General features: G+C 49.9%; 1 protein-coding gene and 1 pseudogene across 5 annotated transcripts in view; both read right to left on the bottom strand.

Annotated features, from left to right (window-relative positions):
- The window catches only part of LOC136392425 (small ribosomal subunit protein eS4, X isoform-like), a 45,526-nt pseudogene extending 38,004 nt beyond the window's left edge, over positions 1-7,522 (bottom strand).
- Positions 1-13,080, bottom strand: part of PKNOX2 (PBX/knotted 1 homeobox 2) — a 259,555-nt gene that overhangs the window by 213,636 nt on the left and 32,839 nt on the right. The gene's annotated exons all lie outside the window — the stretch shown is intronic.

Genomic DNA, 13,080 nt, shown 5'->3' with positions numbered 1-13,080 from the left:
AGGTGCCCTGGTCCTAACGTCATGGGCAAGGGCATTAGGGTCAAGCAGAACTGGGTTTACTCCTCAGCCCCACAGCTTGCTGACTTTGTGATCTGAGGCAAATGATCTCCTTGGGTCTCACTTCCACCATCTGCTCAGATGGGGCTGAACCACCTCCAGGTGGGACATGGTTCCCACATGTGCATGAGGGACAAACAATGGACCCGAAAAGCCATCCGGGGTCTCTGGCACATGACAGGAACTCAGCCCCTCCTGCTGGGAGGTTGAGGGCAGGTTGGTGCAATCAGAATTTCTCCTTAGGTTTCCATGCAAATGGGTGAGGTTTTTCCCTCTGTGTACACCATTTCACCCTTGTTCCACCTTGCTTGCAGTCAGATGGTACAATTTTAAATGTTTACATTTTTAAGTGTCTATTTTAACTTTTGTCATGAGGAGACAATAAACATAATTACAAAGCATTTTTCAAAACTGGAGTCTCATTTGTTCCTCAAATGGTCTTTTCCCATTTAATAAGTGGGGAAATAGGGAGTCAGAAATAGAGAGGGACTTTTGCAAACTCACCCAGTCAATAAGCAGCAAAGGTGAGATGCAGCCACCTCTGGCTAGCGTCTAGTGCAGACCTGACTAAAGAAATCCACCCTGGGGAGGGCCAGAGAAGTGACAGATGTGAAGAAACTTGTGGCTCATACACAAAGGGAAGCCACAAAGGTGATAACTTTTGGAAGACTGGGGATTCTAAATACACCTTTAGAGCATGAGTCTGAAAAACTGGAAGCTGACTGAAACTCAGAGGCACGTCTGGGAGACAAGGAGGCAGGGAAGAGGGGACGACTTCACACAGTTTCTGTGTCAGAACAGGGGCTCAGGGAAAACTGCCGCACTTTATCTGTAACATGAAGACCTGTGTGTGGAAAGGAGCCTGGGGCCAGACTGGGTGTGAGACACCAAACATGTAGTAGAAACAGAATCTATTTAAGTCTATTTTCCAGGTTAACTTAGACTAGGTCACAGTGAGTTCTGAGGCTAGCTAGCCCCTTAATTATCCACCTTCTTACAGAGTATGTGCCTAAGATCATCACAAAGCAGTGAACGGGGATGGAGGAGGAACTGGGGGAGCCTGCTGGTCCTGCCCTCACTACAGAACACTACAGACAAGGCAAGAGGGCCTTCAGCTTGCTGGCTGGCTCCGTGGGTCATGTTTCCTTTCCACACACACCTTCCTCGTGACTGGGGTGTACAAAGATGGCTGTGATGTTCCCCTCCCCCACCCAAGTCAGTGGGGTTCCCTGACAACATTGAGCTCTGACAACCCTTTAAGAACACCCTGTTATGCCCCGGTCCAGGGCTGACCTCCACCTGGGTGAAGTCAGACCTGGACTGGAACGATGAGTCCTGGAGGACACCCCATCCAGAGATCCCAGGCTCTCAAGTCCACGAGTACCAGCTTCAGGGAGAAAGCCATCCGTCTGTCTCCTGCTTCTGGACGGGTGTGCTGCTTAACCATCTGCGAAGGCACTCTTTCAGAGGGAAGATGAGGAATGCCTCCTGAGCCCAGGGAAGCCGCTAGTCTATATTGGGAAGCAATTTCAGACAGTCTCCTTTTGCTTTCAAATGTACTTAATCAACATGAAAAGGATTGTGAGGGCTGGAGCTCCTACAGGTAGAACTAAGGGAGAAGAATAATGTTCATAAATCATTTACCATGTAATCTAAACAAGGCTTTTTTTTTTCTTAAAGGAAAAGGTAATGCCAAAGAAAGAGAGCTGTACAGTCAACCAAATGCACTGTGACTTGTACCCAAATGTAGAGTGTCCCCAAGTGGAGCAAGGTAGACTGTTTATATGATTTTCATATGTAATCTGACTCTCAATACTAATTTTCCAGCCTGGGTTCCTCCCTCAGCCCAAATGCCCAGACCAACAAAGCAGTCAGCACGGTGGAAAGACAGCTGATAGAAACAGCTGCACCCCACCTACTGTGCAGTGCGAACCGGGGACTGACTGTCTCCTTGCAGCTGACTCCTCCCTGGGCAGCTGGGCTGAGCTGGGAGCCCCAGGAGGAGATGTCAGGCCACAAGATCCTGGCTGCATTCTTCCAGGCCTCAGCTCAAATGTCACCCCTCAGAGAGGCCTTCCCTGCCACCACCCCAGGAGAATAATGCCCACACCCCTACCGCTCTCTACCCTCTGGAACCTGCTTTGTCTTCCCTGCAGAGTGATCATTACTGCCGTGCAGTATTCTACCTAGATGTTTATCACGTGTCTCCCTCACCAGGGTGCAAGCTTCACGAGGGCAGAAAATGCATGTGCGTTGTTGATAGTTAACCCCCAGCACAAAGCAGTACCTGATTCATAGTGCTGTGCTTTATGTTGGATGGATGGATGGATGGATGGATGGATGGATGGATGGACGGACAAGTAAATAAAAATGTCACTTCCCTTCATCCAGGGAACACTCCAGACAGAGAAGTCCTTGTTTAGTGCCAAGTAGAAAGATGGCAAACAAGAGCTAAAGTCTGTTGTTTTTATTCTGTCATTTAGACTCAGAGTGAACTATTCCTGCCCATCAGCCTCACCTCTTCCATGTGCAGAGTAGCTATCACTCCAATGCAAGTAAGAAGGGGGAGGAGTTGGGAGCTTTACAGTCTCCCACAGGTGCCTGGCACTGTGCCATGTACCTACCTGACTGACAAGCATTGCCTCATTTAATCCTCACATCCTGGAGATTGGTATTATCATCCTTATCCCAGAAAATGAAACTGAGGCTCAGAAATATAAAGTAACTCACCCAAACTTGCACACCTAAGAAGTTACAAAGGGACTCCCACCCAGGCCTCTATATTGCATAGCAGTGTCACACTGCAGAGTGTGTTCTGTTACGAACGAGCTGGCGCACCATCCCAGAGGAAAATCAGGCTGTGTCTGGTAAGATCTGGAGACCCTGGTGTCTGCACAGTTCAGAAGTAGAAGTGCAATACTGTAACCTATGCATCCAGGTTTCCCTGAGACTTGCCAGGCTTCCCCACTGAAGGCCCTGTGTCCCAGGAACACTTAGTCCCCAGCAAGCTGGAGGGTCAGTCACACACAGCAGGAGGCAGCCACAGCTAGAGACCCTGAATACCAAGACCTTTAGCTAAAGAGCATGGGTGTCCTTGGAAGGCACGCCCCCTCCACGTGTCCTGCCAGCAGTGACGAGGCCCGGCTATGTCTGTGCCTGCGGCTGTGTGTCCCCGCAGACTGGAGTCCACACTGGCAAGGGGGAGGCCAGAAGCTGTGCGGCACTGTGGTCTCCTTCCCATGAACACAGCCTCGGTCTCAGACAAGAACAGCGTGGGCTCCTTCCCTGCAGAACTCCACCACCAGGACTAGATGACCTCCTGAAAGTGAGGAGGGTAGATTCCTAGAATTCCAGTCAGTGAGGCCGGACAGGAAGAGTGGAATTCGAGACTGCCAATAAGTGACCAAGAAGTAGCATAGGGCCCATGGGGTGGGTCCTCCCGGACTTCCAGACCGAAGACATGGATTCAGAAGGAAGGTCACCTCTGTGGGATCTCTCTCTGTACAAGAAGCGGGCCCTCTGCTGTCCAGCCAGGCTTGGGCAGAACCTCTATCACATGGCTGCATTCTCCTGCCTCCCGTCAGGGCCCATCCCCCAAGCCCCTGCCACCACTACCACCCTCCAGCCAGCCCAGCCCTGGTCATTCCTGGTTCTGTGGGCATGCGGCTTCGTGAATGTCTTGGACTTTTCCATCTGTGTGTTTTCAGTGTCCATTGGCTCTGTCTCCAGAGTTTTCCTCATGTCCTTCCTGTCTTCCTCAACAGGCTATATCCTTAGCCTCCTTCTCCACCCCTCCCGCCTCTAACAGGGCCCCTCTCCCTCCCCTAGCTGATCCCACCTGGGCTCTGACGCTCCATCCTCACGTGTCCATCAGTTGTGAGTGTGCACTCATGTATCTCAGTCTCCCCCTCTGCTCAGGCTACCCACTGTCTTGACCCCTGGACACACAGCATCTGCCCAGACCACAGGCGTGATCGCGCAGGGCAAAGAGCACCAGCCCAGAGGCGGGCACCATCAGAACACTTACCGGCCTGTATCCTTCAGAGGCTCACTGGTTAATAGCCCCCATCTGACTCCCTTACATATAGTGAAGATTAGGTAAGATAACAGCCTTGAAGTATTTTATAAATTATAATATGAATGTAAAGAACTATGTAATCTTCAAATTATTGTCTGAGCCCTCTGAAATTGTATCCCTCCCACCCCCATCTTTAGTGACTTGTGCTCTTGACTGCGGTATCTGCATTCCCTTTCTCTCCCGCTCCCAACACCTGGTTGCTGATCCCACAGCTCCAGCGATGCTCCTGAGCCCCTGGGTATGCCAGGGTGTCTCTCTCTCTTGGTGATCACACCAATTCTTGCCAGGTTAGCACCTCTGGTCACCATACCCAGGTTACCAGCATCGAACTCGATGAAATCAGTGATCGTGCTGTCTCCAATCTGAGTGTCGTTCACTTTGAAGAGGTGCGAGCGTCTGGGTAACCAGATGAGGGATCCCTTTTGTGCCCAGAGAGATCTTCCTCACTTTGCACAACTTGTACTTGGTCTCCTCAGGTGTGATATGATGAACAGCAAAGCGACCCTTGGTGTCATAGATCAGATGGAAATACTCTCCCGTCTGTCAATGCTGGTGACCTCCATGAAACCAGCAGGGTAGGCTGTAGCTGTTCAGACCATGGCATGGATCTTAATAAACCTCTGCATGCAGATCTCCTTTCTTCACTTCTCCTGTCAGGGCGTACTTGAGTCTGTCCCTTAGGAAAATGACGAGAGGGAGACATTCTCCCAGCTTGTAGGGACTGGTAGATGGCCAAGGAGCAAACACACTGGTTAGTTTATCCAGCATCCAGTGCTTTGGAGCTGCTACACGCTTCACGTGCTTCTTGGGACCACCATGCCTGTGCTAGGTGTGGAAAGACCTTGTCTTCACTATTTCTGTTAACAGTACCACTTTCCTTCTGTTCATCCATACAAGCTATAGAAATTTTGGATTCTTTTTTTTTATTTCTTACTCACCACCATCTATCTAGCCTTCCAACTTTCACTTCATCCCCTCAACTAACCCAGACCAACACAGGGCACAGTGTTAGTCCCAACAGGTCCACCTCCCCACATATAGCACCCTGTTCATTTTCTCCTTTCCCACTATGAACATGCTTGTGACTTCCTTATTACTTCTTACTCTCAGACAGTCACAGTTGTCCCCTAACTCACTGCTCTCTGGTCTGATCTACCCTAAAAAATAGCATCAGCAAGACCATTCTATAAGACAAAGTCTTCTCTTGTTGTTCCTTATGTCAAAAACCTGCACTTGCTCCTATAGAACAAAGTACAGATGCCTATAGAAGCCTTCACAGCATGGCTCCAACCTAACTTTCAGTCCTAATTTACAATTTACCTCTGTGCCAATCTTATCCACCCAATAAATTTCAGTATTTCTCCTTGCATGACTACACTCCATACTTGGGTGACTTGGTGCCTTTGCACGTCCCATCTTTCTGTTGGAATGCCTGTCTTCCACTAATGCCTATTTGAAATGCCCTCTTCTCCATGAAGCATTCCCTGGCAACCCCAGAGAGCGATGTTTCCCTATCCAACTCACAGTGTGTCATCTATGATACCTACCATGTTTGTGTCACAACTACCATATTTTTCGCTCCATAAGACACACCTGACCATAAGACACACCTAGGGTTTTAAGGAGGAAAATAAGAAAAAAAATATTCTGAACCAAATGGTATACTAAAATATTTAATAAAATACCATATTTTTCACTCCGTAAGACGCATGGGCATTTTCCCCCTCCACTTTTTTTGGGGGGAAGTGCATCTTATGGAGTGAAAAATACAGTACTTATATCTTTGTCTTATCTTCTCTGTTAGACTTGTTCGTTATTGAATTACATTTAACCCACTTTTAAATCCATAGTAGTTATGCAATAACTATTTGCTAAATAAAAATTTGAATGACTAAAGTAAGTCTCTCCAGTGATTTCCGTGCTAAGTGCCAATGGAGGATTTGCTCCTTGATAGCAGGAAGCCAGCTCATCTCCTCCCCCACCCACGAGTCCTTTGGCAAAGTCAAGCTGATGCCGGCCATGCCCCACGCACATCTGCTCCCGCCGTGTCCTTGCCTCCCATTCACTCCTCACGCCTCTCCAGTCTCTTCCCCCTGACCTGCCACTAACATCATGCTCCCAGGGCACCCAGGGCTTTTCTCCCAATAAAGCCAATGAATTCTTTTTTAGTCTGTCTCTTACTAGATTTGCACCTGACTCTGTGGTCTCATTCTCTACCACAAAGCTTTTTACTCCTGTCCACCCTTTCCACATTCCCCTCTTACCCCTGTGTCTTTTGGGAGTTTCTCTCTCACCCTCTCTCACGCGCTTTGTTCCTCAGGCCTCTGCCTTTGCTCACTGTCTAGCCCTGCACACTCTCCCTGGGTGATCTCAACCACGGACTCGTGGCTCCCACATCTTTACCCAGCCATGTCCTCAAGTAGGCCTATTCAATTTTCGGATAGACATCTCCACACCTCCAACTAAATGCCCCATAGATAGCGAAATTTAATATATTTTTTAAAAGAAAAAAGAAAAGGAAGGAAGGAAGGAAAGAAGGAAGGAAGGAAGGAAGGAAGGAAGGAAGGAAGGAAGGAAGGAAGGAAGGAAGGAAGGAAGGAAGAAAGGGAGGGAGGGAATGAGGGAGGGAGGGCGGGAGGGAGGGAGGGAGGGAGGAGAAGAGGGAGAGAGGTGGGTAGACAGGAAGGAACCACAGTCCAGAAGACCCATTTCTCTTCCTGGGTTTCCATAACAGTTGCTGAAACTACCGTCCACCCAGTACATAAGTGAAATCTTAGAGGTCTCCTGGGAGTCCTTCCTTTCCCTTACCCCTCAGAGTTCTCCATCTGGCCCTTTCCTCCTATCCACAGCACACAGCCTCAGTTCAGCCATCACCACAGTCTGCCTAGAGTACGGCAGTAGGTTTCTAACTGGCTTCCCTGCAGCTGGTCTTACCCATGTTAGTCCAGCCTTCTCAGTTCCTCCAGTATGATCTTTCTAAAACACAAAGCTGTCCGAGGCACTCACCAGCCTAAAATCTCTTCATACTAACAATGGCTATAATTTGTTGAGCACCAAAATATAATTTTTGCTCCAAAATGGCTCTTGACACTTTATGTTGAGTCAGTCCTCACAATAGCTCAATGATGTATGTATTATGTTTACACACTTTTTGCAGATTAGGAAATTGAGGTGCCAAGGGATTGTCCTTCCCCCAAAGTCACTCAGATAACAAATGCCAGAGCAGGACACCTGGCTCCACAGCCTACTTCTAGGCCACTATTTCATTCTGTCTTTTCAAGGGCTCTCCACTGGCTACATGAAAACTACGCTCCTTAGATGGTATGCAGCTCTTCATGACCAGGCCATGCCTGCTTCTCCACTCACCTCCTGCTTTCTCTGGACCATGCCTTATCCTCCAAAATCCTCAGCTGCTTGTACCACAAATGCCCACCTTGCTGGTTCATGCGCGCACGTCTTTGTGCAGGAAGACCTCTTAATGTTCAACTCTTTCATGCCCACTCTAATCCACATTTTGGACCACTTTCTACTCAAGTCAGCTTTCATGTCACATGGAACAGTTCCTTCCAACCTCCTGACAGCCATCAGTCTGAGCTGAGTATCCCTCTATGGTGCTTCCACAGATCCCACCACTGAAGTGTCCTTTGCAGATTTCCTTCTATGCTGTAGACTCCTCAAGAGTGGGGTTATGTCTTATTTGCCTCTGTATCTGCAGAGTACACACAGTGCCTGGAACACAGAGTGGCCCATAAGTATTTGTTCCGCCTTCCTCAGCTTACTCCATCCTACCCAACCAAGGCCCTGGCCCACATGTTCCAGATCCCCCGGTGCACGACTGTTCCTCTTTCCCAGAGTTCCTTCAGCACACAGAAGCTGTGCCAGTCATTTAGTAACTCACTAATCCTGTTCCATCTCGTGACGTCCCTACATTGTAATCTTCATTATTATTTAACTCTTGTATTTTACTTTTCTGTTCACAAATCACTTCCCTAGTTGGTGGATAAATCTCTTTAAGATGAAGTTAGGGGCTAGGTTTCCCTAGCATTTTTGTCTTCCTAAATGCCTTGTACATCCTACATGCCTGATAGATGTGTGGTGACTTAGTTTAATGCAACCCGGGAAGCTGGGGCTGGGCTGTAGTGCATGTGTCGGGGCGGGCATGCAACGAGGAAAGAGGGGGAGACCCTGATTTAAAGGAGGGCCTGCTCAGAACAGTGAAGTATTTGGGGCTCGAAGGGACGTAATCCAGTCTCTGCTCATCCTCCCCCAAGTAAGAGTCATCTGCTGACTTTGCACTAACTTTTTTCTTAGATGTAATCAAATATAGAATTAAAATTCTTGATTCAGAAATAGGAGTCACAAAGTATTCCTAAGAGCCCAAATATCACTCTGCCCTCAGTCAAGAAGCCACTATCCCGGCGAGCTAGACACCAATGCCCATATTGCATTCATCTCTCCTTAGGTGATCTAAGAGCCACCTAGTAGTCCACCATTTCAGAGCCTTTCGCTGATAAAATGGGGATCGCAGCACACACCGGAATGAGTAGTCACCTGTGACCAGAGTAAAGCAGCAGCTTGAGCACAGGCAGCGGCCTTTTGCTTTGCAAGCACCGCACTGATGAATCCATATACCTTTACTACTCCGTGGGCCTCCAACCAGCTGCATCAACATCGCCTGGGAGCCTGTTTATGAGGAAGCTCAGTCCCACTCAGACCTACTGATTTAGAACCTGCATTTTAACAAGATGTCCAGGTGACTCATTTACATATTAACTTCTGAAAACAAGACTTCAGTAGCCCCTTCAGATGTCCCTCCCCTGGACATCCAACTCCCAGCTACCCTAGCTGCATCCTGAAGACCAAAACCAGAGCCCACCAACCCACCCACCATCATGCTAGGAATAACACTTCTCTTTGAGGAGAGTAGGTCCTGCTTACTCCTTGGTGATGCTGATCACTGGGGTTCTTTCCAGCTCCAGCGTCTCTGTGATTCAAACAACTATGTAAATGAGTTTTATTCCCAAGGCCCTGACCTTGGATCTCTGGGGAAAAAGCAGTTCCAGGATCCCCAAGCAACAGGCAGCATAGACTTTTTCTCCCTGAACGTATGACCCACTCTCTAGGCAGAAGAAATGCCTACAGATGGTGGAGGCAAGACACTGGTTTGGGGAAACGAAGCTTGAGAAGAAAAGGGTTGGTACAAGATCACTGCAGGAATGACACAGAAATTCTGGAGTCCTGTGTTTTAGTCACTGCCTCAGAGGACGGGCCCACACATGGACATGAGCTCCAGTCAGCTGCACAGGAAGTGACACTGAACAGTTTGCTGACCCAAGTCACACATGACTCCTGGCATTTTGCTGGTGAGCTAAGCAAAAGACCACCCCATCCAGGTCTCAGTCTGGGCTATGCTCCCCAAACCCCGGAGTGAGGGAAACTGAGGCCTTGCAGTTCTGTCCCCGTGGGACACTTTACAGGTTCTGCCCTCTGGCCTCTGCTACATTCCTGTTTCACAGAAGAGCCCCCACTGCAGCCAGGACTGGTGGGTAGGAAGCAGGGGCCTCATACCACCTGCAATGGCAGCACTCTGGCTGAGTAGTGACCTGATGCCCCATGAAACATGTTAAATATTTAAATGCCAGGCACAAGGCACAAGGCCCAAGCCCTGGACCCTCTACTTTGGGGCTAGGTCTGGGGATTTGCTGGACAGTGTGTCCAGGAGGCCTAGCATCATGGTTACCAGACACCAGAGCATTCTAGCTGCAACTTGAGATGAAGAGCATATAAGGGGAAATTTACCACAGTGAAATGCCATGATAAGGGCCACATATTAGGGACTGCAAATATTTTACCTCATAATGAAAGGTTTTTTAGACTCAAAAACCACCTGGCAGCTGGCAGAGGGGAGGCAGTGAGAGAATAGTGCGTGAATTTACCCATCTCTAAAAAGAAAAAAAGAAGAGTTTAAGTAGTATCATCAAAGAAAGCTTCACTGAAAACAACTGGCTCTTTGGAGAGGGAAGTGGGTTGAGACTCTCTGTCCAAGAGGACTCAAGTCCCCAGTTGTGGCCTCTCCCCAGAGCCCTGAGAGCCCCTTCCTTTCCCGGTGCCTCTGCACTTCCGAGGCTCACGCTGAGGGGAGGCATGGCGAGCATGGTGGGGCTCTGGAGTCCCGGGAATGAGTGGGGAAGCGGTGTCTGCCTGGGCAGTTTGGTGAGCACCAGCCCGCCCCCGCCTTGGAGTGGGGGTCAGGGGGTAGACAGAGGCCCTGACGACCACCCGGAACCTGAGTGAGACTTCTCCCCCACAGTGCACCTGCACAGCACCAGGCCTCCCCGGGGCAGACGTTTCTCCATGTGGCAGTGCAGTTACCTCATCCACGGAAGGTGCAGATGGAAGGGAGATGTGAGCAGGGAGGAGATGGGGTGCACAGCTACCCCTGGCTGCCCCTGCCCCTGCCCCTGCCCCTGTCAGCAGTTAGCATTTCCCCAGGATGGAGAGATCAGGGCTAATGCTCTTGAGCAGTGGGGGTGGGGGAAGGGTCACAGCTGCAGCCTGGCAGGCCCCTGGCCCCCAGCATGTCTGGGGTGAGATGGGGGGCTCTCTCGGGGATGCTATTCAGGCCCTGTCTTTGGGGGGGAAAAGCCAAAGAAAAACATGTATTTATAACATGAACTTCCCTCTTCTCCTTCCCCTCAGCTAACTGATTAATTAAATGAATACAAAGGCCGTCTTGTTGGGAACCCCAGCCGCACGGACCCTCTGTGTTTTCTTTAAGCCGGCCTAGCAAACAGGAAACAAAAGGCTTAATTCTGTCTGGTTTCATGAAGGGGGCTGTATGTCACAGCCAGAGGCTGGGGTTCCGCCAGACCCTGCCGAGCAGCCGCAAGGCGGCTCGCAACCCCCACCTCCCAGCGAGCCCCCCGCCCCACAAACACACAGCCCCAACCCTGAGCAACAGGCACGCTGGCCTGGCTAGCCTGGTGCTGGGACAATCGCCACAGGGTGGGAGAGACCACAAGGGAGCTGGGAGGCCCAAGGGGAGGCTCTGGAAGAAAACTGCAAGGTAGTGAGTTGGGGGAGTGTGACCCACAGGGCCATTAACAAGGGACAGGGAGGCAGTGCCATCTGGGACTTTCCTGACAGGAACGATGAAAATCACCACTTTCCACCTGTCACACTTCCTACCCAGTGAGTCTCTCAGTCGTTAGCTTGGCAGCCGCACAGGTATCACATCTCTTCTCACAGAGGTCTCGAAGAGGGACCGACGGGCATGTCACATGGCACCATGCACCGTCTCAGGCTGTGCTGACCGAGCCCCTTGTACCGTCTCCCTCACAGTCTTGTTCTCTCTTCTGTGGCCAGATCTTAGGGACATTTCTCTTATTTCCTGGGAGTCCCCAGAATTTTGTATGTGTGTGGGGGTGGGGACTACATTTTTCCACCAAGGAAGAAAGCAGTGTCTTGGAATGATTCTGGATCTCCAATGGTGCTCTCAAGAGTTCGTGGACCAAACACAGTGCCCCCAGCCCACCTCCCCCAACTCCCAAACCTAACAAGGACGTGACAAGAAGACCCACTTCCTCTTCAGGGGTAGCAAAGGCATGATCAAGCAGCAATCTTGATTTAGCCCTAACCTAAGCTCTCAGCTCAGAAAGCTTTCATGGAAACCAAGGCCCTGGGAAGCGAGTGAGGAGATAGGGTGAGATGATATCACAGAGAAGGTGACTACAGGCAGAATCTAGGCTAGTGGTCTGAATTAAGTGAGGCCAGCTGAGCCCTCTACTACAGAGATGCTCAGTCCACTCACTGAAGGTACTGGGTCTCAGGTGTGCCAGTGTTATAAACTCTACAGGGACATCAGTGGACAAAAGAGACAGGCTTCTTGCCCATGTGAGTGTACATCCATTTGAAAGACAGAGCAGGAAAATAAGTGCCTACCTGCTCATCCATTCATTCATTTGCTCAACAGGTACTCATCAGGGACACTGAGGATGCAATGGTGACCCACCCGGGTAGTGCCCGTGACCTCCTGGAGCATTATGTAACAGGAAAGTCGGGTATTAAACTCCAAATCACATTAATAAATATGTGACGGCAAACGGTGATGCCTCCACTGAAGAAGAACCTCAGGGTATGAAAGATCACTCTGCTTCGGTGGAGAGGAGACTGAGGGCACGGGGTCAGCAGCAAATAGCTGTCGGTGTTGCAGCGGGCCAGGCAAGCAATGACAGGTGTGGGCCAAGGGCATGGCATGGGCAATGGAGAGATGTTTTCAGAGTCAAGACTTACCTTATCTAATAGGTCAAATTGACAGAACATGGGATTGGGCTTTGAGGATATGAGGGAAAGATCAAGGTCAAGGATGATGCCTGGTTTTCAGCTCAAGTACCTTGGTGAGTCCTGCTGCTCTTCAGTGAGAGAGGGCAGGGGACAGGTTGAGAGGCACAGACTAAGTAGAGGGGAGAAGAGATCAAGTTGATCTGGTCTCTTCTGTTCCCTGCCCTGCCACCAACTCTTGAAAGAGTATCTCTACTCAGCCCTTTGCCTCATTTCCTCGAGTGACCAAAGACTGTGACAATGGAGAACAACATACCTTGTCAGGAGGGTCCTCTGGCCCCACCTCCGCTACCATGTGGGAGACAGTAAGGCCTGAACCCAGAATCTGATGTGCATTGAACAGCAGTACAAAGTGCAATCCTCATATACTGCCCTAAAAACATCAATGTCCTGCGTTATCGATGGGAAGATTGAGCCACAGAGGAGTGGAGCCACCTGCCCAGTCTCAGTGCTGTTACCGGGGCTATATATACCTCAGGTGTCTGGTCTGCAGCCTCGGGATCCCTGTATGAGTGGATGTCACTTCTGTCTTAGCTCGTCCACAAGAGTAGCAAGGAAAGACCCAGGAAATCTTAAGCAGTCGAGGAACTCCAACTCGGTGATCT

The sequence above is a fragment of the Saccopteryx leptura genome, chromosome 2, assembly GCF_036850995.1.
Source record: "Saccopteryx leptura isolate mSacLep1 chromosome 2, mSacLep1_pri_phased_curated, whole genome shotgun sequence".
In the NCBI taxonomy this organism is placed as follows: Eukaryota; Metazoa; Chordata; class Mammalia; order Chiroptera; family Emballonuridae; genus Saccopteryx; species Saccopteryx leptura.
The sequence above is the reverse complement of the archived record's forward strand: the minus strand, read 5'-3'. Positions and strand labels throughout refer to the sequence as shown.